The sequence below is a fragment of the Salmo salar genome, chromosome ssa18 (genome assembly GCF_905237065.1).
Source record: "Salmo salar chromosome ssa18, Ssal_v3.1, whole genome shotgun sequence".
Lineage (NCBI taxonomy): Eukaryota > Metazoa > Chordata > Actinopteri > Salmoniformes > Salmonidae > Salmo > Salmo salar.
In genome coordinates, this window is record NC_059459.1 from 50,973,909 (window position 1) to 50,999,171 (window position 25,263).

The 25,263-nt window shown below is 45.2% G+C and overlaps 1 pseudogene; it reads right to left on the minus strand.

Annotated features, from left to right (window-relative positions):
• Nucleotides 1–1,769: 1,769 nt before the first annotated feature.
• The window catches only part of LOC106577467 (procollagen C-endopeptidase enhancer 2-like), a 31,643-nt pseudogene continuing 8,149 nt past the window's right edge, over nt 1,770–25,263 (minus strand).

The window sequence follows — 25,263 nt, forward strand, 5'->3', positions numbered from 1 at the left end:
CTGTGGTGGTATATAGACATCTATGAAAAATATAGATGTAAACTCTCTTAGTAAATAGTGTGGTCTACAGCTTATCATGAGATACTTTACCTCAGACAAGCAAAACCTCGAGACTTCCTTAGATTTCATGCACCAGCGGTTGTTTACAAATATGCATAGGCCGCCCCCCTTGTCTTACCAGAGGCCGCTGTTCTATCCTGCTGAAAAAGCTTAACCTCTCTAGGGTATGTGGGACGAAATCGTCCCACCTACTCAACAGCCAGTGGAATCCCGTGGCGCGATATTCAAATACCTTAGAAATGCTATTACTTCAATTTCTCAAACATATGACTATTTTACACCATTTTAAAGACAAGACTCTCGTTAATCTTACCACACTGTCCGATTTCAAAAAGGCTTTAAAACGAAAGCAAAACATTAGATTATGTCAGCAGAGTACCCAGCCAGAAATAATCAGACACCCATTTTTCAAGCTAGCATATAATGTCACATAAACCCAAACCACAGCTAAATGCAGCACTAACCTTTGATGATCTTCATCAGATGACACTCCTAGGACATTATGTTATACAATACATGCATGTTTTGTTCAATCAAGTTCATTTTTATATCAAAAAACAGCTTTTTACATTAGCATGTGACGTTCAGAACTAGCATACCCACCGCAAACTTCCGGTGAATTTACTAAATTACTCATGATAAACGTTCACAAAAAACATAACAATTATTTTAAGAATTATAGATACAGAACTCCTTTATGCAATCGCTATGTCCGATTTTAAAATAGCTTTTCGGCAAAAGCACATTTTGCAATATTCTGAGTAGATAGCTCGCCATCACGGGCTACCTATTTTGACACCCACCAAGTTTGGCACTCACAACTCAGATTTACTATAAGAAAAATTGGATTACCTTTGCTGTTCTTTGTCAGAATGCACTCCCAGGACTTCTACTTCAATAACAAATGTTGGTTTGGTTCAAAATAATCCATAGTTATGTTCAAATATCCTCTGTTTTGTTCGTGCGTTCAAGACACTATCCGAAGGGTGACGCGCCCGACGCGTTTCGTGACCAAATTTTTTTAAATATTCCATTACCGTACTTCGAAGCATGTCAACCGCTGTTTGAAATCAATTTTTATGTGAATTTTCTCGTAAAAAAGCGATAATATTCCGACCGGGAAACCCTGTTTTCGTTCAAAGACGAAAAAATAAAAACATGGAGTCGTCTCGTGCACGCGCCCCCAGTCTCATTGTTCTCAGATCGACCACTATCCAAATGCGCTACTGTTTTTCAGCCATGGCCTGCAAAGTCATCATTCAACGTTCTGCCGCCTTCTGAGAGCCTATGGGAGCCATAGGAAGTGTCACGTTACAGCAGAGATCCTCAGTTTTCAATAAAGAGAGTGTAGAAGGCCAAGAAATGGTCAGAGAGGGCACTTCCTGTAAGGAATCTTCCCAGGTTTTTGCCTGCCATATGAGTTCTGTTATACTCACAGACACCTTTCAAACAGTTTTAGAAACGTTAGGGTGTTTTCTATCCAAATCAAACAATTATATGCATAGTCTAGTTTCTGGGCAGTAGTAATAACCAGATTAAATCGGGTACGTTTTTTATCCGGCCGTGCAAATACTGCCCCCTACCCTAGAGAGGTTAAAACCCGCCAACTGTATGTTAATCATGTCGTCGTTCAGTCACAACTCGGTGAAACATTAGATATTACAGTTTTTAATGTCCCATTGGTATGTGCTCGTAGTTCGTCTATTTTATTATCGATTGATTGTACATTGGCTAATATGACCGATGGTAAAGGTAGATTACCCTCTCGGCGACGGATCCTTACAAGGCACCCGAAACATCATCCACGATACCTCAGTCTTTTCCTCCTGCGAATGACAGGGATGAGGACCTTGTCGGGTGTCTGGAGTAAATCCTTCCCGTCCGACTTGTTAAAGAAGAAGAATTCCTCCTGTATGGGGTGAGTAATCGCTGCCCTGATATCAAGAAGCTCTTTTCGGTCATAAGACACGGTGGCAGAAACATTATGTACAAAATAAGTTACAAATAACGCAAAAACAACATACCCAATAGCACAATTGATTACGGGATCGCAAATCGGCGGCCATCTCCTTCGGCACCATAATATATAAATGTCAAATAAAGGCTTTTGACAAACATTTTCCCATGGCTGTTCTAGCGTGAGACGCAATATTTGGCAGAGAAGGTCCATCTATCAAATTGATTGAGGAAGTACCGTTGCTGAAACATGGGCCACGTTTTAGTCGTGTCTTTAGAAAACTACATTTCATGTGACACACAAAAGACATGAACCTTAGTGATATATATTATTTTTAATCACAGAAATATCATAATTTACATACAAATACAAAGAAGTATATTTGAGTGTATAAAAAATATAAAATAATACAACAATATAAAAACATGTTTAAAACTGTATCTAATGGTTAGCCCTGTGCCCCTGCCTTTTTGGCAGCCATCTTTGGTAGTTTTCACAAAAGTATTTTGTAACGACTCCTTTTTATTTGCTTTTTTAGAATGAGTTTACGTTTCATATTTAGCATATTTGGCTGCTGTTGTGCAGTTGTTGTTAAGTTGGAGGAATGGCATATTTCCTTCTCAGGGATTGGTGGACTGGGCTGTGAGATCAGCATGGTTGGAGTGTGAGAGTGGCCAGTGCTTTGGTGTGGACTGCCTTGTACAGGAGAGCGAAGCTAGAGGGTTAGAGAAGGCCATGTCCCTCCGTGTCCACCTTGCCCATCAACACGTAGTTCGCTCCTGAAAGAATGAATTAATACATGAATGGATGAATGAACCTATTTGTCAGTCAATTAGTCCATCAACCACATAGGCCAGACGGTTTTCCTCTCTAGGGTAGGGGGCAGTATTTGCACGACCGGATAAAAAACGTACCCGATTTAATCTGGTTATTACTACTGCCCAGAAACTAGAATATGCATACAATTGTTTGATTTGGATAGAAAACACCCTAAAGTTTCTAAAACTGTTTGAATGGTGTCTGTGAGTATAACAGAACTCATATGGCAGGCAAAAACCTGAGAAGATTCCTTACAGGAAGTGCCCTGTCTGACCCTTTCTTGGCCTTCTACACTCTCTTTATTGAAAACTGAGGATCTCTGCTGTAACGTGACACTTCCTACGGCTCCCATAGGCTCTCAGAAGGCGGCAAAACGTTGAATGATGACTTTGCAGGCCATGGCTGAAAAACAGTAGCGCATTTGGATAGTGGTCGATCAGAGAACAATGAGACTGGGGGCGCGTGCACGAGCCGACACCATGTTTTTATTTTTTCGTCTTTGAACAAAAACAAGGTTTCCCGGTCAGAATATTATCGCTTTTTTACGAGAAAAATCGCATAAAACTTGATTTTATACAGCGGTTGACATGCCTTGAAGTACGATAATGAAATATTTAGAATTTTTTTGTCACGAAACGCGTCACCCTTCGTCACCCTTCGGATAGTGTCTTGAACGCACGAACAAAACGCCGCTATTTGGATATAACTATGGATTATTTTGAACCAAACCAACATTTGTTATTGAAGTAGAAGTCCTGGGAGTGCATTCTGACGAAGAACAGCAAAGGTAATCCAATTTTTCTTATAGTAAATCTGAGTTTGGTGAGGGCCAAACTTGGTGGGTGTCAAAATAGCTAGCCCGTGATGGCTGGACTATCTACTCAGAATATTGCAAAATGTGCTTTTGCCGAAAAGCTATTTTAAAATCGGACATAGCGATTGCATAAAGGAGTTCTGTATCTATAATTCTTAAAATAATTGTTATGTTTTTTGTGAACGTTTATCGTGAGTAATTTAGTAAATTCACCGGAAGTTTGCGGGGGGTATGCTAGTTCTGAACGTCACATGCTAATGTAAAAAGCTGGTTTTTGATATAAATATGAACTTGATTGAACAAAACATGCATGTATTGTATAACATAATGTCCTAGGAGTGTCATCTGATGAAGATCATCAAAGGTTAGTGCTGCATTTAGCTGTGGTTTGGGTTTATGTGACATTATATGCTAGCTTGAAAAATGGGTGTCTGATTATTTCTGGCTGGGTACTCTGCTGACATAATCTAATGTTTTTCTTTCGTGGTAAAGCCTTTTTGAAATCGGACAGTGTGGTTAGATTAACGAGAGTCTTGTCTGTAAAATGGTGTAAAATAGTCATATGTTTGAGAAATTGAAGTAATAGCATTTCTAAGGTATTTGAATATCGAGCCACGGGATTCCACTGGCTGTTGAGTAGGTGGGACGATTTTGTCCCACTGGCCCTAGAGAGGTTATATAAGTATCTTGTGCAGTGGATTAAAATAATCAGTTGTGTGAATTGGTGTGTGTGCTTGTGCAAACCAAGATGGCAAACCAAGACGTGTTTTGTTCGTCCTCTCATGTACTTTTGTATTTTTTGTCCTTTTTTGTATATATTTAAATTTTTATTTTCAATCTCTTTTCCATTTTAACTCAATTATACCTTCCGGTAACCTGCCTCACCCAATGTGATACAGAACCGCTATTATTTTAAATTTTTAGACCTTATAGGAAGAGCCACCTAGCCATCAGACGCTAACCAGCTAATTTAACTACAAGCTATTCAGTCATTGTTAGCCACTGTTAGCGGCCTTTACCTTCATAGATACCAGCCCTTTTTTTAGCTTGGATAATACTCGCCAGCCTACCAGTATCGGACTGTCTCTCCACTACAACGCCGGATTCCTGCCGTAATCCCTGGACCATTACTCCTGATCTTCACAGCCAGCTAGCACCCACCGAGTTACCCAGTACCGAAGCTATCCCTGAGGCCCACCTCCCGGCCTACTCAGTTGTTCACCCCAACTCCACCCAAACACGGCTAGAACCCACTACTCCACCGGATCCTTGCCGTAAGCTCTGGACCTTGGCACCGGATCACCGCTGCTACCGAGTGGCTATAGTGGCTAACGCCCCATGCCCTGAAGCTAGCACCAGTTAGCCGTGAGCCAGGCGCATCCCCGGCTAGCAAACTAAATTACTACATCTACAATACCTCTTTCGCCATCTGGCTTGGATCCTTTGTCGACATGGTGCCCCACCGCACCACCACAACTGGTCTGCCGACGAATACTCCATCCGCTGTGCCTCCAACCGGCCTCCGTCAGACGTCGGAGCAGACGCTTCTACTAGCCCCGGGCTACTAACTTTAAGCACCGTGTCGCCCGCCGCCCGCGGAGTAGTCGCTACTACGCGGCCTTCCTGTTCCATCTACCGCTGCCCCCTGGACCCTATGATCACTTGGCTACATAGCTGATGCCTGCAGAACTGGCCATTTATCACGGTACTCCATTCTGTTTATTATTTGTTTATCTGTCGGCCCCAGCCACGAGCTCAGGCTGTGTGTGTAGTCAACCGACCCTCTCTGCCCAGTCATCGCCATTTTACCTGTTGTTGATGTTTTAGCTGATCAGCTGTTGTCTCACCTGTTGTTGTCTAGCTAGCTCTCCCAATCAACACTGTGATTACTTTATGCCTCGCTGTATGTCTCTCTCAAATGTCAATATGCCTTGTATACTGTTGCTTAGGTTAGTTATCATTGTTTTAGTTTACAATGGAGCCCCGAGTTCTACTCATCATACCTCTGTTACCTCCTTTGTCGCACCTCCCACACATGCGATGACCTCACCCATTATAACCAGCATGTCCAGAGATACAACCTCTCTTATCATCACTCAGTGCCTGGGCTTACCTTCGCTGTACCCGCACCCCACCATACCCCTGTCTGCACATTATACCCTGAATCTATTCTACCACGCCCAGAAATCTGCTCCTTTTATTCTTTGTCCCCAACGCTCTAGGCGACCAGTTTTGATAGCCTTTAGCCGTACCCTCATCCTACTCCTCCTCTGTTCCTCGGGTGATGTGGAGGTAAACCCAGGCCCTGCATGTCCCCAGGCACCCTCATTCGTTGACTTCTGTGATCGAAAAAGCCTTGGTTTCATTCATGTCAACATCAGAAGCCTCCTCCTTAAGTCTGTTTTACTCACTGCTTTAGCACACTCCGCCAACCCTGATGTCCTTGCCGTGTCTGAATCCTAGCTTAGGAAGGCCACCAAAAATTCGGAGATTTCCATACTCAACTACAACATTTTTCGTCAAGATAGAACTGCCAAAGGGGGAGGATTTGCAATCTACTTCAGAGATAGCCTGCAAAGTTCTGTCACACTTTCCAGGTCTGTATCCAAACAGTTCGAACTTCTAATTTTAAAAATTAATCTCTCCAGAAATAAGTCTCTCACTGTTGCCACCTGCTATCGACCCCCCTCCGCTCCCAGCTGTGCCCTGGACACCATTTGTGAATTGATCGCCCCCCATCTAGCCTCAGAGTTCGTTCTGTTAGGTGACCTAAACTGGGATATGCTTAACACCCCGGCTGTCCTACAATTTAAGCTAGATGCCCTCAATCTCACACAAATCACAAAGGAACCCACCAGGTACAACCCCAAATCCGTAAACATGGCCACCCTCATAGACATTATCCTGACCAACCTGCCCTCCAAATATACCTCCGCTGTTTTCAATCAGGATCTCAGTGATCACTGCCTCATTGCCTGTATCCGCTATGGGTCCGCGGTCAAACGACCACCCCTCATCACTGTCAAATGCTCCCTAAAACACTTCTGTGAGCAAGCCTTTCTAATCGACCTGGCCCGGGTATCCTGGAAGGATATTGACCTCATCCCATCAGTCGAGGATGCCTGGTCATTCTTTAAAAGTAATTTCCTCACCATCTTAGATAAGCATGCCCCATTCAAAAAATGCAGAACTAAGAACAGATATAGCACTTGGTTCACTCCAGACCTGACTGCCCTTGACCAGCACAAAAACATCCTGTGGTGGACTGCATTAGCATCGAATAGTCCTCGTGATATGCAACTGTTCATGGAAGTCAGGAACCAATACACGCAGTCAGTCAGGAAAGCAAAGGCTAGCTTTTTCAAGCAGAAATTTGCATCCTGCAGCTCTAACTCCTAAAGTTTTGGGACACTGTAAAATCCATGGAGAACAAGAGCACCTCCTCCCAGCTGCCCACTGCACTGAGGCTAGGTAACACGGTCACCACCAATAAATCCATGATAATCAAAAATTTCAATAAGCATTTCTCAACGGCTGGCCATGCCTTCCTCCTGGCTACTCCAACCCCGGCCAACAGCTCTGACCCCCCCCCCCGCAGCTACTCGCCCAAGCCTCCCCAGCTTCTCCTTCACCCAAATCCAGATAGCAGACGTTCTGAAAGAGCTGCAAAACCTGGACCCGTACAAATCAGCTGGGTTAGACAATCTGGACCCTCTCTTTCTAAAACTATCCGCTGCCATTGTTGCAACCCCTATTACCAGTCTGTTCAACCTCTCTTTCATATCGCCCGAGATCCCTAAAGATTGGAAAGCTGCCGCGGTCATCCCCCTCTTCAAAGGGGGTGACACCCTAGACCCAAACTGTTACAGACCTATTTCCATCCTGCCCTGCCTATCCAAAGTATTTCGAAAGCCAAGTTAATAAACAGATCACTGACCATTTCGAATCCCACCGTACCTTCTCCGCTGTGCAATCCGGTTTCCGAACCGGTCACGGGTGCACCTCAGCCACGCTCAAGGTACTAAATGATATCATAACCGCCATCGATAAAAGACAGTACTGTGCAGCCATCTTCATCGACCTGGCCAAGGCTTTCAACTCTGTCAATCACCGTATTCTTATCAGCAGACTCAATAGCCTTGGTTTTTCTAACGACTGCCTCGCCTGGTTCCCCAACTACTTTGCAGACAGAGTTCAGTGTGTCAAATCGGAGGGCCTGTTGTCCAGAACTCTGGCAGTCTCTATGGGGGTACCACAGGGTTCAATTCTCAGGCCGACTCTTTTCTCTGTATATATCAATGATATCGCTCTTGCTGCGGGCGATTCCCTGATGCACCTCTACGCAGACGACACCATTCTGTGTACTTCTGGCCCTTCCTTGGAGACTGTGTTAACTAACCTCCAAACGAGCTTGAATGCCATACAACACACCTTCCATGGCCTCCAACTGCTCTTAAACACTAGTAAAACCAAATGCATGCTTTTCAACCGTTCGCTGCCCGCACCCACCCGCCCGACTAGCATCACCACCCTGGACGGTTCTGACCTAGAATATGTGGACCACTACAAATACCAAGGTGTCTGGTTAGATTGTAAACTCTCCTTCCAGACTCATATTAAACATCTCCAATCCGAAATCAAATCTAGAATCGGCTTTCTATTTCGCAACAAAGCCTCCTTCACTCACGCCGCCAAACTTACCCTCGTAAAACTGACTATCCTACCGATCCTCGACTTTGGCGATGTCATCTACAAAATAGCTTCCAATACTCTACTCAGCAAACTGGATGCAGTCTATCACAGTGCCATCCGTTTTGTTACCAAATCACCTTATACCACCCACCACTGCGACCTGTATGCTCTAGTCGGCTGGCCCTCGCTACATATTCGTCGCCAGACCCACTGGCTCCAGGTCATCTATAAGTCTATGCTTGGTAAAGCTCCACCTTATCTCAGTTCACTGGTCACGATAACAACACTCACCCGTAGCACACGTTCCAGCTGGTATATCTCACTGATCATCCCCAAAGCCAACACCTCCTTTGGCCGCCTTTCATTCCAGTTCACTGCTGCCAGTGACTGGAACAAATTGCAAAAATCGCTGAAGTTGGAGACTTTTATTTCCCTCACCAACTTTAAACATCAGCTATCTGAGCAGCTAACCGATCGCTGCAGCTGCACATAGTCCATCTGTATATTGCCCACCCTATCTACCAACCTCATCCCCTTACTGTTTTTATTTTATTTACTTTTCTGCTCTTTTGCACACCTGTATCTCTACATGCATACCATCATATGCTCATTTATCACTCCAGTGTTAATCTGCTAAATTGTTATTATTTGCTCCTATGGCCTGTCTATTGCCTACCTCCTCATGCCTTTTGCACACACTGTATATAGACTTTATTTTTTCTACTGTATCATTGACTTGTTTATTGTGTTATTGGCTTGTTTGTTATTTACTCCATGTGTAACTCTGTGTTGTTGTCTGTGTCACACTGCTTTGCTTTATCTTGGCCAGGTCGCAGTTGTAAATGAGAACTTGTTCTCAACTTGCCTACCTGGTTAAATAAAGGTGAAATAAAAAATAAAAAATAAAAAAATGCTCCTTTGTGTATGTGTGTTTAGGTGTCCAGTGTGTATGTGAGATTTTGCATACCTTTGCGTAGGCCAGGGCACTTCTTGCAGGTGGAGGTGAGTTTGATGGACGTGGCTGGTCCTGATTGGGTGATGACCAGGCGGCCACTCCTTTCGGCCTTGATGAGAGACACGTCCACAGTCACACTGCCCCTGGGGCCTGGGACCAAGGATGTCACCTTCCCCGTGATCACTGGTAGGGGGAGAGAGGGTGAAATAGTGAGATGTAGGTTGAGGATGAGGGAAAAAGGCGACAGGGAGGGGTGGAAAAAATAATGAGTGGAAGGGTTTGTACCATGATTCTAGTTCTATGGTTTGTACATTCTGACTCAATTATCCCACTCCCTTCTCTGGAATTAAGTGATGTGGGGATGTCCATTTGTGTAGGCAGAGATAATATATAATTGTCAAATAAAGGCTTATGACAAACATTTTCCCATGGCTAGTGTGAGTCGCAATATTGAGTGACAGTCTGAGAATGGCGTAAATACACTGAGTATACAGAACACCTGCTCTTTCCATGACACAGACTGACCAGGGGAATCCAGGTGAAAGCTATGATCCCTTGTTGATGTCACCTTAAATCCACTTCAATTAGTGTGGATGAAGGGTAGGAGACAGGTGAAAGAAGGAGTTTTAAGCCTTGAGACAATTGAGACATGGATTGTTTATGCGTGCCATTCAGAGGGTGAATGGCAAGACAAAATATTTAAGTGCCTTTGAACGGATTATGGTAGTAGGTGCCAGGTGCACCGGTTGAGTGTGTCAAAAACTCCAACGCTGCTAGGTTTTTCATGCTCAACAGTTTCCCATGTGTATCAAGAATGGTACACCAACCAAAGGACATCCAGACAACTTCACACAAATATGGAAGCATTGGAGTCAACATGGGCCAGCATGGGCCAGCATCCCTGTGGAACGCTTTCAACACTTTGAAAAGTCCATGCCCTGAAGAATTGAGGCTGTTCTGAGGGCAAAAAGGGTTGCAACTCAATATTAGGAAGGTGTTCCTAATGTGTTGTACACTCAGTGTAGTGATTTATTTATAGATACAGTACCAGTCAAAAGTTTGGACACACCTATTCATTCAAGTGTTTTTCTTTATATTTTACTATTTTCTACATTGTAGAATAATAGTGAAGACATCAAAACTATGAAATAACACATATAGAATTATGTAGTAACCAAAAAAGTGTTAAACAAATCAAAATAAATGTTGTATTCTAGATTCTTTAAAGTAGCAACCCTTTGCCTTGATGACAGATTTGCACACTCTTGGCATTCTCTCAAACAGAATCATGAGGGATGCTTTTCCTATAGTCTTGAAGGAGTTCCCACATATGCGGAGCACTTGTTGGCTGCTTTTCCTTCACTCTGAGGTCCAACTCATCCCAAACCATCTCAATTGGGTTGAGGTCGGGTGATTGTGGAGGCCAGGTCATCTGATGCAACACTCCATCACTCTCCTTCTTGGTCAATTAGCCCTTACGCAGCCTGGAGGTGTGCTTTGGGTCATTGTCCTGTTTAAAAACAAATGATAGTCCCACTAAGCGCAAACCAGATGGGATGGCGTATCACTGCAGAATGCTGTGGTCGCCATGCTGGTTAAGTGTGCCTTGAAATTGAAATAAATCACTGACAGTGTCACCAGCAAAGCACCCCCACACCATCACACCTCCTCCCAGCTGGGAACCACACATGCAGAGATAATCAGTTTCACCTACTCTGCGTCTCACAAAGATATGGCAATACTAGAAAATCTCAAATTTGGACTCCTCTGACACAAGGACAGATTTCCACTGGTCTAATGTCCATTGTTCGTGTTTCTTGGCCCAAGCAAGTCTCTTCTTCTTATTGGTATCCTTTAGTAGTGGTTTCTTTGCCATGAAGGCCATGAAGGCCTCTTCGACCATGAAGGCCTAATTCATGCAATCTCTTCTGAGCAGTTGATGTTCAGATCTGTCTGTTACCTGAACTATGTGAAGCATTTATTTGGGCTGCAATCTGAGGTGCAGTTATCTCTAATGAACTTTTCCTCTTCAGCAGAGGTAACTCTGGGTCTTCCTTTCCTGTGGCGGTCCTCATGAGAGCCAGTGTCATCATAGCACTTGATGGTTTTTACGACTGCACTTATCATTTCAAAGTTTTTGAAATGTTCTGCATTGACTGACCTTCATGTCTTAAAGTGATGATAGACTGTCATTTCTCTTTGCTTATTTGAGCTGTTCTTGCCATAATATGGACTTGGTTTTTTACCAAATAGGGCTATCTTCTCTATGCCACCCCACCTTATTACAGCACAACTGATTGGCTCAAAAGCATTAAGAAGGAAAAATATTTCACAAATGAACTTTGAACAAGGCACACCTGTTAATTGAAATGCATTCCAGGTGACTACCTCATGAAGCTTGTTGAGAGAATGCCAAGATTGTGCAAAGCTGTCATCAAGGCAAAGGGTTTGAGGAACTTTGAGGAATCCAAATGTAAAATATATGTTTTTGGTTACTACATGACTGGTACTGTATATCAATATATATGAGAGAGATGGTCATTTTCCCACAGCACATTGTTTTAAGCTATTTATAATAATTGTTCTTAGTGCTGTGGCTTCTTCCTAACTGTCTCCCATGCCAATGAACGAACGAACGAACGAGAGAGAGAGAGAGAGAGAGAGAGAGAGAGAGAGAGAGAGAGAGAGAGAGAGAGAGAGAGAGAGAGAGAGAGAGAGAGAGAGATCAGTAGGGAAGACTGAGAGGAGAAGAAAATTTAAGGAGCAAGAAGAGGGTATATGAGTGTGACTCACCGAAATCATTAGGGCATAAGTTGGATTGTAGTGTTCCTGTCCTCTTACAAGCCTGGTTACACAGCGGGTTCATCGGTAGGGCTGCAAAATACACACACATGCGCGCACACACACACATACACTGTTATTTCAAAACAAAACGTATGAAAAGTAGCAGCAACAATCACAGTGGCCAGCAGCACAATGTCGGTAACACACTCACGTTTCTTGCTCACTGCAGGTTTCTTAGTCACCGTCTTGGTCCGGCCTTGTCCAGACTTAGCTGTCGCTTTAGGCTTAGTCCCTGATTTAGGTGTAGGCTTGGCTCCAGGCTTTTAGAGAAGAGTTTCTTTGTTGGTTTCACTGGTTTGGCCCTTGGTTTTGGTGTGGGCTTGGATTTCGCTTTGATGCTAGGTTTAGGGGTTGGCTTAGCCTTGGTACCATGTTTAGGTGTAGGCCTAGCCCCAGATTTAGGAATAGGCTTAGCAGGTTTAGATTTAAGTATGGGTCTGACTCCAGGCTTGGATGTGGGCTTACGTGGTGTAGGTTTCACTGGTATTCTTACACTAGGTCTGGTGACTGGTTTTAGGCTGGGCTTGGCCCGGATGGCTGACTTGGGTTTAGGGGTAGGCCGGGCTGGTTTGGCCAGCTTGAAAATAGAGTTCTGGGTTGTGGAGGCGACCCGAGGCCCGTGGATGGTGTCTCCCTCCGCGGAGGGTGCCCGGGACCCTCGGGGAATGCTAGAGTAGTGGGCCATGAAGCCATTAGATGTCACACTGAGGTCCGACACAAACTGAACCAGGAGCTAATTTCCATTAGTCACTATGGTCCTGTAGGAGAGAAGGGAATGGAGGAGAGGAGGGAGAGGAGGGAGAGAGGGAAGAGGAGGAGGGAGGAGATGGAGCAGATGGCGGGAAAGAGAAATGAGGGGGAAGAGAGAGGAGAGGAAGAGGGAAGCGTGAATAGCGAAGGGAAGGAGAGGGGCGAGAGAGTGAAAGGGAAGGGGTAATTTTGGATTTAAAAAATATATGCTCAGGTAGTGGAAATTTGGCAGCCATCTCAGTTTTCAAAATATAAGTTAACAACTTTCGATAAACATTTCAATAACATAGTAGGAACATTTTCTGACCCTGGTACCCTGTCACCACAGTACTTCCCAATGCGACGCGAGTCGTCCCTCTCGCCTCCATTGAAGAATGCCACGTAGTCATAGCGACAGTAACTGTCAGCCTCAATATCCAACTTCTCAAACTTGACCTTGATCACCTAGGAAGACATAACTCATAATGTCATGTCATTCATAAGATGACAGAAACACAGCACCAAACATACAGTAGAGTACAATGTTCTCTACCTTAATAGTATTATAAATACCCTGTAACAATTGTTAGTGTTATTACATTAACCATTGTTTTTACATTAACTGTTGCTACATGTTGTTAAGTTACACAAGATACAAGTTGCTCACACCATTCAAACCAATGAGGGTTCGGAACTTGGAAGCCAATTATTTCAAAATCATATTTTGGGAGATAGAACCTTATAATTCAAAGGTCACAATATGTTCTAGTTATACAATATACAGAACATTCGGAAAGTATTCAGTATTTCTGCAGCATTGAAGGTCCCAAAGAACACAGTGGCCTCCATCATTCTTAAATGGAAGAAGTTTGGACCCACCAAGACTCTTCCTAGAGCTGGCCGTCCGGCCAAACTGAGCAATTGGGGGAGAAGGGACTTGGTCAGGGAGGTGACAAAGACCCAATGGGAGAACCTTCCAGAAGGACAAGCATCTCTGCAGCACTCCACCAATCAGGCCTTTATGGTAGAGTGGCCAGACGGAAGCCACTCCTCAGTAAAAGGCACACAACAGCCCGCTTGGAGTTTTCCAAAAGGCACCTAAAAGACTCAGACCATGAGAAACAAGATTCTCTGGTCTGATGAAATAAAGATTGAACTCTTTGGCCTGAATGCAAAGCATCACGTCTGGAGGAAACCTGGCACCATGCCTACAGTGAAGCATGGTGGTGGCAGCATCATGCTGTGGGGATGTTTGTAGCGTGGTTCGTTCTGCGTTGTGTACTTTTAATCAGGACACTGCCACAACTGGAATTATGATGGTTGAATCATGTTTATTGGTCCTGCACACGAAAAGACAACACACAATATGTTAGCCCTCGGTGCAGTCACAGCTCTCGGGCACCTTGCTAGCTGAAGGTCCGGCCAAAAGAGCAGAGCCAGAAGAGGACAGAGCGGAGCGCAGAAGAGGACCGAGCAGAGCACAGAAGAGGACCGAGCAGAGCCAGAAGAGGACAGAGCAGAGCCAGAAGAGGACAGAGCAGAGCCAGAAGAGGACAGAGCGGAGCGCAGAAGAGGACCGAGCAGAGCACAGAAGAGGACCGAGCAGAGCCAGAAGAGGACAGAGCAGAGCCAGAAGAGGACAGAGCAGAGCCAGAAGAGGACAGAGCGGAGCACAGAAGAGGACAGAGCTGAGCCAGAAGAGGACAGAGCGGAGCCAGAAGAGGACAGAGCGGAGCGCAGAAGAGGACCGAGCAGGGCACAGAAGAGGACAGAGCAGAGCCAGAAGAGGACAGAGCGGAGCCAGAAGAGGACAGAGCGGAGCGCAGAAGAGGACCGAGCAGAGCACAGAAGAGGACCGAGCAGAGCCAGAAGAGGACAGGGCAGAGCCAGAAGAGGACAGAGCAGAGCCAAAAGAGGACAGAGCAGAGCCAAAAGAGGACAGAGCACAGAGCAGAGCCAAAAGAGGACCGAGCAGAGCACAGAAGAGGACCGAGCAGAGCCAGAAGAGGACAGAGCAGAGCCAGAAGAGGACAGAGCAGAGCCAGAAGAGGACAGAGCGGAGCACAGAAGAGGACAGAGCTGAGCCAGAAGAGGACAGAGCGGAGCCAGAAGAGGACAGAGCGGAGCGCAGAAGAGGACCGAGCAGGGCACAGAAGAGGACAGAGCAGAGCCAGAAGAGGACAGAGCGGAGCCAGAAGAGGACAGAGCGGAGCGCAGAAGAGGACCGAGCAGAGCACAGAAGAGGACCGAGCAGAGCCAGAAGAGGACAGGGCAGAGCCAGAAGAGGACAGAGCAGAGCCAAAAGAGGACAGAGCAGAGCCAAAAGAGGACAGAGCACAGAGCAGAGCCAAAAGAGGACAGAGCAGAGCCAAAAGAGGACAGAGCAAAGCCAAAAGAGGACAGAGCAGAGCCAAAAGAGGGCAGAGCAGAGCCAGAAGAGGACTGAACAGAGCCAAAAGAGGACAGAGCAGAGCCAGAAGAGGGCAGAGCAGAGCCAGAAGAGAGCAGAGCAGAGCCAAAAGAGGACAGAGCAGAGCCAAAAGAGGACAGAGCAGAGCCAAAAGAGGACAGAGCAGAGCACAGAAGAGGACAGAACAGAGCCAGAAGAGGGCAGAGCAGAGCACAGAAGAGCAGGCTGTTTGTGCGTGTGTGTGTGTACGCGTGTATGTGAGTGTGTGTGTGTCTCTGTATCTCCCCCCTGTGGGCAGTACTCCTTTCAAAGTCTGCCCAAATGTGATAGTAATAGTGGTTCTCAGAATCTGGGGGCCAGGCTGTGACTGACCCAAATATAACAGTCCGTCAGACAGATGGACAGACAGCCATGCAGACTGATAAAGGGGATTGACAGCAACAGAAGAGCAGCTGTATTATCAAGGAAGTATGCAGAGACATAAAACCCTCATCTGGAAGTAACATCCTCCCAATGAAAAGCTTGTGCATTCTCACATTACAGGCAAACAGTTCCTTTAATTCCTACAGAAAAAGGCTTGGGACATTAAAGGAAGCTTAAAAGTGTTTATAAATGAATAGAGAACATGATTCAGTTAAATGATCCAAAGGTAGACTCCCTCGATGTATGTCCGCAAACACCTTCAAATCCAATCAGAGATAGAAAGCACACTGTTTAGTTTAACTGTGAATTGGGGCTTAATGATCCGTTACAGAGCTGAGATTGGGAGATGTCTGACTGCTGACGTTCTGTTGTCGTTGAGCCGACAGTAGAGTTTCCCATATCAAGATAGAAACATGGCCAGTAGAAAGAAGGCTGTGTCAACAACAGAACACACAAGTACTATTGCACTTTGATACTTGATGCTCCCGACTCTTACTGGAAACACTTTATATTGCCTGTTTCTCCATAATCTTTACATTAATCACTTTTGACATTATCTTGTCAAGCTATCCAGAGTAATTTGCAGAGCTCTTATACAAAACATGACAGATTAATCTAAGACAAGTACTTCTACATAGTGTTCTGATCTCACCATGACCAACTGTCGGAAGGCAACACATTGCATCATCCAGTTGGCAAGTGTAATAAAGGAGTTATTAGACTGAAATGATCGCACGTTAACACTGTCCCAATGTTCACACTGAAATGACCGCACGTTAACACTGTCCCAATGTTCACACTGCAATGACCGCACGTTAACACTGTCCCAATGTTCACACTGAAATGACCGCACGTTAACACTGTCCCAATGTTCACACTGAAATGACCGCACGTTAACACTGTCCCAATGTTCACACTGAAATGACCGCACGTTAACACTGTCCCAATGTTCACACTGAAATGACCGCACGTTAACACTGTCCCAAGTACACTGGCTGGAGAAATCACACTGCTGTCGGGAGTCGATCCATTTCAAAAGGACCTCACATGTGTTTTTCAGATAATAGCCAATGGAGGAGATGGTTGTGACATGCTTTAGGAATGGTTCCATATCCATTTGGATGGATAGTAATATGTTTTATGGTTACTACTGAAATATGTCCCCTGGAGTTACCTCTAGATGGAAATGGAACTTTGATAAGACTAGTTTGCATTCCATTGATCATTGGACATGGGGTTTTCAGTTCAGATCTCCAGAATGAAGTACCTTACAGTGGTCTACAGTATTGAAACTGACAGGAAAATGATTCGTTTGAAATTGGTTCCTATTAAGCCCATATGAAAATATGCATATCTCTTTCCATCAGAAGGACCACTGAAAATATCAGAATATCTCACACTCAAAATATCAGAATATCTCACACTCAAAATATCAGACTATCCCAATGAGTTTTGAAAGATATAGTGTGAGGAAATAATGTAATTCCCTTGTACAGTAGCAGTGTTAGTTTAGGACCATGCATAAATAAAGGGTGATGATCTGGAGTTAAACCTGCGATTCTCCTTTTGATACGGCAGAGTACTCACGCTCAGTACAGAGGGCTGGCATACTGTACAATACTGCATGCAGTGCATGAAAGCCTGGTTTTATAATAAGTCTGTCTGACTGAAGCTTAGAGGAGAACAATAGGTTAGCAATAACAAGAGACTAGAGGAGCTTCTATAAGAGAACAGAGGGGCTATTTTCAATAACACTTACACTGAGGGGAGGGCTGGACGGCACACTGGTGGTTACAGTTGTTGCTGAGCTTGTTGATCACTCCAGTGATGTTCTCCACCTTGCTGTCCACGATGGCCTCCACGTTCCTCATGTTGATGAGGCTTAGTTCCTCTAGACGGCCCTGCAGAGCCGTGATCTGGCCCCGTGCGTTACGCAGGCTGCTGGACATCTTGTTCATCTTCACCTGCATCTCAAACACAGAACCGCCGTTTGAGCCAGTGCCTTTGCCTTTGCCAGAACCGGTGCTAGTGCCAATGCCATCCCCATCAGGTCCTGTGTTGGTTCCCCCGTCTCCTCGTTCCTCCTTACTGGTGCTAGACTGTATTTCCAGAAACCCTGGTCCCATCCCCGTACCGGGACCCCCTGCTGCCTCCCCGCTGTCCCTCTGCAGGCTCTGGTCAGCCTGCTGCCGGCACTCCAGACAGTCCCTCTTCAGCCGGTTCACCGTCTCCTTCAGGCTCTGCAGCTCCTTCATGGTCTTCTCCAGCATCCTGAACTGCTTGGGCAGCTGGATGGTCAGTGGAGGCAGGGTGATCTGGTAGGGGCAGTCGTCCTCTTCTCCACACTGGCCAGAAGGCTTCATCCTCACAGGGCAGCCCCCTGAAACCCCTCCTGTAGCAGGCTTATCCTGGACCTTATCCCATCTCTGGGCTCCGTCTCCTGGGTCTGCTGCGGAGCTCCATGGGACTGCCAGCAGAAGAGTGGTGAAGGCCACAACACACAGCACGACCAACCTCATGGTGTGTGTTTGACTGAGTGTGTGTGTGTGTGTGTGTGTGTGAGTGAGTGTGTGTTTCTCAGCTACGCAGTCAGAGAGAGTGAGAGCAGCGTGAGAGAGCAGCCTGCAGGAGAGTGAGCGCAGGAGACTGCCTCCTGCCTGAGATAGTTGTGTCATTAATATCAGGGGAGAGAGAGAGAGAGGGAGGGGTGGGTGGGAGGGGCTGTGTTGCGTAATTCCACCACTCCATACCAGCAGCAAAGTCAACCATTTAAAGAGAGAGTAGGAAGGCAGAGTTCTGACTGAGCTGCAGTCCTTTTAAAAGTCAGCCCATTTCCCTGAACAGACAAGTGAGTCAGTACAAAGGAATTAAGATACTCTCCTGTAGGTTTTCCCCATCTTGTTGTTTTGCTGTTTTGTGTTCTTGGATATTTAGCCTGAACTAGGACACTAAGCCCTTTATGAAGTGGCAGAAGTGGTCGGTTTGAGGGCCTTAGAGGGATGATACTGTCACGCCCTGACCATAGAGAGCCGTCAGGGTTCTCTATGGTGTTTTAGGTCAGGGCGTGACAAGGGGGGTTATCTAGTATTTTGTATTTCTATGTTTGTTGGTGAGTATGGTTCCCAATTAGAGGCAGCTGTTTATCGTTGTCTCTAATTGGGGATCATACTTAAGTTGTCATTTGTTCCCACCTACTTTGTGGGATATTGTTTTGTGCATGTGCATGTTGCACCACTGATGTCACGTTTCCTTCTTGGTTTATTGTTTTTTTTGGAAGTTTCACTGCAAATAAAGATGTGGAACTCTCATCACGCTGCGCCTTGGTCCGTCCATTATCACGACCGTGACAGAATATCCCACCATTCAAGGACCAAGCAGCGTGCTCGGGAGGATAAAGTGAGTTGGACCTGGGAGGAAATCCGGGGAGGATGCGAGTCCCTTCCTTGGAGAGAATCACAGAAAGATCAGGAAGGACAGCGACGACGCCGGGGACCACGGCCACACGGTCGCTCAGTTGGGGACTACGGTCCCGTGGTGGCTCAGTTGGTAGAGCATGGTGTTTGCAATGCCAGGGTTGTGGGTTCGATTCCCAAGGGGGACCATTACGGAGAAAAAAATGTATGAAATGTATGCACTCACTACTGTAAGTCGCTCTGGATAAGAGCGTCTGCTAAATGACTAAAATGTTATGTAAATGTAAATGTTTTTCAATGGCAGGGAGACTAGTCAGGTTCAAGGGAAAGATGAACAAAGCAAAGTACCTAGAGATCATTGATGAAAACCTGCTCCAGAGCGCTCAGGACCTCAGACTTGGGTGAAGGTTCACCTTCCAACAGGACAACGACACTAAGCACACAGCCAAGACAACGCAGGAGTGGCTTTGGACAAGTCTTTGAATGTCCTTGAATGGCCCAGCCAGAGCCCGGACTTGAAACCGATTGAACATCTCTAGAGAGACCTGAAAATAGCTGTGCAGCGACACTTCCCATCCAACCTGACAGACCTTGACAGGATCTGCAGAGAAGAATGGGGGAAACTCCCCAGATACAGGTGTGCCAAGTTGTAGCGTCATACCGAAAAATATTTGAGGCTGTAATCGCTGCCAAAGGTGCTTTAACAAAGTACTGAGTAATAGGTCAGAATACTTATGCAAATGTGATATTTCATTTTTGCTTTGTCATTATGGGGTATTGTGTGTAGACTGATGAGGGATTAAAAAAAAAAATCTATATTAGAATAATGCTGCAATGTAAAAAATGTGGTAAAAGTCAAGGGGTCTGAATACTTTGCACATGTACATGCCCTACTCCTTCAAAGAAGCCTTTCATTAACACAGTCACAACACCGCAGTCAGGTGGTATACACACACACGCAAATTTTAACCCATAACTTGAGGACTTGCATCAAGCTTCCAGGACAGTCTCAGAATGTCAAATAAAGTTATCCAATGAAAAAATAAAGATAAAACAGGTGTGTGCTGATGCTGTGTTGTGATTGGTATAGCTTGACGTTGCTGGGCTCCACAGAGATGTGCCAGGAGCAGCTGATGCCTGCTGGGTAATCTGAGTTGGGCCAGTTGGGGGTCTTGACAGAACCCTGAGCCTTCGTCAGCCTCCCCCCACAAAACTGGTTCTCTGAAGAGAGGTAGTGAGAAAGAGAAAGACCATGCAAATTAAATTCTAATGAAAGCTAAAAAAAGACACAGTACACAGTTGTGAATGAGGGTTGAGGAGTTGAGAGTGTGTGAGAGTGAGTGTATGAGCAGCTGTTTGTGTAAATTGTGGCTGAATACACAGTAGAGCCACAGTAAAAGAGAAGAGAAAGAAATGAAAAGACAAATATAAAGGAATAAAGGGTAACCTCACCATCCATGTGTGGTTTCCCTCCTTGATAGTGAGCCACAAACCCCCGTCCTCCTGTACTACTATCAGAGACCATCTCCAGCATCATGGTGTTGGAGGTAGAGATGAGAGCCCCGGGGCGGAACGTCCCACAGAACCTCCCCAGCTTCTGCACCGTGTGCGAGTGGCCGTTGTACACATCCAGGTAGTCATAGTGACAGGTGGGGTCGGCCTCCAGGTCAAACATACGGAAGGAGAGCATGACGACATGGCCTTCGGGGACCTGGGTATTATGGGATGTAGATGAGGGGGGTAAAAGGTCAGACGTTAAGCCTTAGAGTGTCAAGTGTTTGGTTATAGCCAATTGGAAATTGGTGTTGGAGGTATTTCTGTGTTTGGCCGGTATTCCTGTGGATATGGTTGAGAGTTGAATATGCTGATTGTAAGTCGCTTTGGCTAAAATTGTCTGCTAAATGACCATACAGTACCATACAGTATCATGACCCTATCAGGACCTTCCACTAAAGGTCGGTCCCTCTCCTTGTTCAGGCGACGTTCGGCGGTCGATGTCATCGGTGTTCTAGCCATCGCTGATCCACCTTTCATTTTCCATTGGTTTTGTCTTTGTTTTCTACACATCTGTTTTTTATTCCCCAATTACATGTTCATGTATTTAACCCTCTGTTTCACCCATGTTTTTTGTGCGTGATTGTTTCAAAATTCATTTTGGTTCATGATGGCTGGTACTTCGACGGGTGCTGTTTTCACCCATGCGTAATATATTTACCGTTTGTATTTGGTCAAGTGTATTTGTTACCTTGTGCCTTTATTTTTGAGTAAAGTACGTTGCTCACTCATTTTGCTCTCCTGCGCCTGACTTCATGCACTAGCTACACTCACCTTCTGACAGGACCATATCAAAGGACACCTTGATGTTACAGTGAGTCACACTCATGATTTGATCACTCATTATCTTACTATTGTCTGACCAGGTCATATAGAGGCATTATAGCTGCATCATAACTGGATTTATAATATTGAGTGAGCTGTAGTTGTAGTGTCATAGAGTGTTGCGATGTACACTGAGTATATAAAACAGTAAGAACACTTGCTATTTCCATGACATAGACTGACCAGGTGAATCCAGGTGAGAGCTATGATCCCCTATTGATGTCACCTTAAATCCACTTCAATCATTGTAGATAAATGGGAGGACACTGGTTAAAGAATGATTTCTAAGCCTTGAGACAATTGAGACATGGATTGTGTGTGTGCCATTCAGAGAAAAATATTTAAGAGCCTTAGAACGGTGTATGGTAGTAGGTGCCAGGCGTGTTGGAGAACTGCAACACTGCTGAGATTTTCACACTCAACAGTTTCCGTATGTAACGGGGGGTGCAACTCAATATTAGGAAAGTGTTCCTAATGTTTAGTATTCTCAGTGTATATTCTGCACTGTTGGTTACTCACAGCGATATACCAAGTGCATTTGCGGTTGGGTTTGTAGTGGCTGGGGAAACCCTCACTGCCCACAAAGCCTGAGTCTGAGAGAGCCTGAGAGAGTTAGAGAGTGCATGAGAGAGAGAAAGAGATGGAGAGAGAGATGAACTGTATTGCCTCTTTTTGCAATCATTGACATGAGTTCAAATTATTTTAACTAATCATGGCATATTTTATACATTTAGAAAGCTGTTTCAGAAGTCGCAGGAATTTTGCTACCACTACTAGTGGGGGCAGAACCCCTCTCCACCAACATACCAAAACCACAGGCGCACAGTCCGACTCTGTTCTCCGATCCTGGGAAGGACCAGTGAACTCTCATCAGTGAACTCTCATGTTTTTGTAATGGTAGGCCCAATCTGGGGCAGTAGCACTGATAATATGTACGTTGTGGCATATTCAAGCATACAAACACGCATACACTCGTGTTCAAGCGATGTCACACCAGAGAATTGTCACCAGGCACACACTTTACTTTGGAATGGGGGCACAGGCAGACACTGGCACTTTGAAAACCTGAAAACAGTGAGTACTACACATAGCCTGTTATTTAACATGTTTTAACATGTGTGTGCATGTGCACACACGCACACACACACACACACACACACACACACACACACACACACACACACACACACACACACACACACACACACACACACACACACACACTGATCAAAGCGGTGTCACGCTTTCTACAACTTTACAGCAGCCCACAGGCTCATTAATTCAGCTTCTGGCTGTATAAAAATCATATAAAAAAACATTTAATGGTTTTGAACTGTAGGAACATAAAGTTGGAAAAGGTGTCAGGGGGTTGGAATATACTGTACTGTATATACACACAGCACAATATTCCAGTCAACACTTTTTATCACAACACCCATAGCTAAACTCATAGTTCACCGGTGTCCTGTCGTAGAATGTTTGGTTTGTAGATGTCAACAACATTTAAACTATCTACTAACCCTAACCTTAACCCTTATCCTAACCCTAAACTAAACCTTTACCCGAACGCTTATTCTAAATCAGGGATGGGCAACTGGCCCCCTTTTGTAGGCCTGCGGACCAATGTGGTTGTTCATCAGCAGCATCAGGGCTCCCGAGTGGCGCAGCGGTCTAAGGCACTGCATTTCAGTGCCATAGGCATCACTACAGACACCCTTGTTTGAATCCAGGCTGTATCACAACCGGCTGTGATTGGGAGTCCCATAGGGATGCACGCAATTGGCCGAGCGTCAACTGGTGTAGGCCGTCATTGTAAATAAGAATTTGCTCTTAACTGTCTTGCCTAGTTAAACAAAGGTTAAAATAGCAAAATATTTTAGATTAGTAAATTAGTCTAGCGGCCAGCTATCTAAACTTGGTCGAATTAAGCATGGTGGAATTACTGACCGAAGTGGGGCCCATTGATCATCAGTTATCCATATTTGGTGTATGGATGTGGGTATGCAGACACACGAGCCACTGTGGCCCCTCATGATGAGTTACGTTTTTCTGTGGCCTCCACCCTTAGCAGGAAGTTGCTTATCAACACATAGTTTGTTGATAGTATAACCATCTGTAGATTATCTATGTGGGACTATCCAAATAAAGTGTACTAAATGTTTCTCTCCCTGACCTGCTTCCTTCACCAACCATGTTCCACAGTCCACACACAGGCCCCGATAGGGTTGCTTGTGTTCAAAGTGGTACTGAAAATCACACTGCATGGTCCAAAGTCCTAAACATCTCAAGTGGTTTGGTCCCACCCTTCTAACCTGCCAAGCTAAATAAAACAGTTCACAAGTATCTGCTTGTCAAACACGCACTAACGGTCCACTGTAGAGTCGTGGCCAAAAGTTTTGAGAATGACAAATATTAATTTCCACAAAGTTTGCTGCTTCAGTGTCTTTAGATATTTTTGTCAGATGTTGCTATGGAATACTGATGTATAATTACAAGGATTTCATAAGTGTCAAAGGCTTTTATTGACAATTACATGAAGTTGATGCAAAGAGTCAATATTTGCAGTGTTGACCCTTCTTTTTCAAGACCTCTGCAATCCACCCTGGCATGCTGTCAATTCATTTTGGGGTCACGTCCTGACTGATGGCAGCCCATTCTTGCATAATCAATGCTTGGTTTGTCAGAATTTGTGGGTTTTTGTTTGTCCACCTGCCTCTAGAGGATTGACCACAGGTTCTGAATGGGATTAAGGTTTGGGGAGTTTCCTGGCCATGGACCCAAAATATCGATGTTTTGTTCCCCGAGCCACTTAGTTATCACTTTTGCCTTATGGCAAGGTGCTCCGTCATGCTGGAAAAGGCATTGTTCATCACCAAACTTTTCCTGGATGGTTGGGAGAAGTAGCTCTCGGAGGATGTGTTGGTACCATTCTTTATTCATGGCTGTGTTCTTAGGCAAAATTGTGAGTGGGCCCACTCCCTTGGCTGAGAAGCAACCCCACAGAAGAATGGTCTCAGGATGCTTTACTGTTGGCATGACACAGGACTGATGGTAGCGCTCACCTTGTCTTCTCCAGACAAGATTTTTTCCAGATGCCCCGAACAATTGGAATGGGAATTCATCAGAGAAAATGACTTTACCCCAGTCCTCAGCAGTCCAATCCCTGTACCTTTTGCAGAATATCAGTCTGTCCCTGATGTTTTTCCTGGAGAGAAGTGGCTTCTTTGCGGCCCTTCTTGACACCAGGCCATCCTCCAAAGGTCTTCGCCTCACTGTGCGTGCAGATGCACTCACACCTGCCTGCTGCCATTTCTGAGCAAGCTCTGTACTGGTGGTGCCCCGATCCCACAGCTGAATCAACTTTAGGAGACGGTCCTGGCGCTTGCTGGACTTTCTTGGGCGGCCTGAAGCCTTCTTCACAACAATTGAACTGCTCTCCTTGAAGTTCTTGATGATCCGATAAATGGTTGATTTAGGTGCAATCTTACTGGCAGCAATATCCTTGCCTGTGTAGCCCTTCTTGTGCATAGCAATGATGATGGCACGTGTTTCCTTGCAGGTAACCATGGCTGACAGAGGATTAACAATGATTCCAAGCACCACCCTCCTTTTGAAGCTTCCAGTCTGTTATTCGAACACAATCAATATGACAGAGTGATCTCCAGCCTTGTCCTCGTCAACACTCACACCTGTGTTAATGAGAGAATTACTGACATGATGTCAACTGATCCTTTTGTGCCAGGGCTGAAATGCAGTGGAAATATTTTT